Source organism: Bos javanicus, chromosome 15 (assembly GCF_032452875.1).
Source record: "Bos javanicus breed banteng chromosome 15, ARS-OSU_banteng_1.0, whole genome shotgun sequence".
Lineage (NCBI taxonomy): Eukaryota > Metazoa > Chordata > Mammalia > Artiodactyla > Bovidae > Bos > Bos javanicus.
Genome location: NC_083882.1, coordinates 79,771,630 through 79,773,459, shown reverse-complemented (window position 1 = coordinate 79,773,459; position 1,830 = coordinate 79,771,630). Strand labels below are relative to the sequence as shown.

Here is a 1,830-nt window from a genome sequence, read left to right as displayed (position 1 = left end):
ATTCATCCCATGCATATTTCAGAAAAAGCAAACTATCTATGTTTCTAAGGGCTTTTCTCCCTTTAATTCCCAAAAATTACATAGTAATTGAAAGAAAACTAGAAATCATAGTAAGAGAACAAAATAAAATAAAAATAATCATACACAGTAAAATTGCCTTTCATACTACCCCTTCTGAAATTATTTTTTTAATTTACTGTTTTCTGTTAATTAACAATTTCCAAAGAATTAGTATGTTTGTTTAAAGTATTTAAAAAATTAAAAAAAATTATTTGTGCTCAAATAACTCTGTCTTTATTTTCTTTTATTAAAAATAGAGTATTCAATTATGTTAGATTTTAAATAAAATGCCATGTTTCTATCTTTCCAAACCCCACAGAATTTCATACTTTGGAAATTCTGCAGAAAACAAATCACTTCATTCTGAAACCAGAATTTGAATGGAGAGTCTCCTTTGAATGAGTCCAACATAAGATCATGGTGGATCAGAATCAGTTCCCAACATCTGCTTGATTATCTCTAAGGGAGACAAGAATACTCAGACTGTGTGCTCTAGGGGGAAGAATACTCAGACTGTGTGCTCTAGGGGGTTTTATTGTTAAAAGCAAAAGTTAAATCTCTACCATGGCAAAAGGCAATTATTCTTCAGTGTCTGAGTTTATCCTCTTGGGACTCACAGATAATCCGGAACTTCAAGCCACTCCCTTTGGTGTGTTCCTGGTAATCTATTTTGCTAGTGTCCTGGGTAATCTTGGTTTGATTGTGCTAATACAAATCAGCCCGCAGCTTCACACATCCATGTATTTTTTTTCTCAGCCACCTGGCTTTCATTGATTTCTCTTTTACTTCGTCTGTCACCCCAAACACCTTGGTGAATTTCCTGTGTGAAGTTAAAAGTATAACATTTTATGCATGTGTCATCCAGGTGTGCTGCTTCATCACATTTGTAGTTTGTGAACAGTATTTGCTCTCAGTCATGGCCTATGACAGGTATGTTGCCATTTGCAACCCTTTACTCTATGCCATCCTCATGCCTAAAAAACTCTGTAATCGGATCATTGCTAGCACATATATTTATGGATTCGTTGTGGGTCTTGTGCAGACAGTCGCAACATTCCTCTTGTCTTTCTGTGGTTCCAATAGGGTCAACCACTTCTACTGTGAGGACGTTCCCTTGGTCGCTCTGGCTTGCTCTGACACTCATGTCAAAGAGCTGATGCTGTTAATCATTGCTGGGTTTAACACTCTTTGCTCTCTACTGATCGTGATGATTTCTTATATCTTCATCCTCTTTGCCATTCTGAGGATCCGTTCTGCTGAAGGAAGGCAAAAAGCCTTTTCTACCTGTGTTTCCCATCTCACCTCCATCACCATATTTTATGCAACAATCATTTTTATGTACCTCCTGCCCAATTCAAGCCATTCTCTGAACACAGATAAATTTGCTTTGGCATTCTATATGGTAGTGATTCCCATGTTAAACCCATTGATCTACAGCTTGAGGAATCAGGAACTGAAGAATGCACTGAAGAGAATTATAGAAAAGTTGCATTTGGCTATCAAATAACTGAAAAAATCAAGGACAGGGAGGAATCAGAGGACTCTGAGTTGTGGTTTCAGTTCAGTTCAGCTCAGTTCAGTTGCTCAGTCGTGTCTGACTCTTTGCGACCCCAAGAATCGCAGCACGCCAGGCCTCCCTGTCCATCACCAACTCCCGGAGTTTACTCAAACTCATGCCCATCGAGTCGGTGATGCCATCCAGCCATCTTATCCTCTGTTGTCCCCTTCTCCTCCTGCCCCCAACCCCTCCCAGCATCAGGTCTTTTCCAA

General features: G+C 39.0%; 1 pseudogene; it reads left to right on the top strand.

Moving 5' to 3' along the window:
* The first annotated feature begins 579 nt into the window (after positions 1-579).
* LOC133261470 (olfactory receptor 5AL1-like) lies at positions 580-1,567 on the top strand (annotated as a pseudogene).
* The last annotated feature ends 263 nt before the right edge of the window (positions 1,568-1,830 follow it).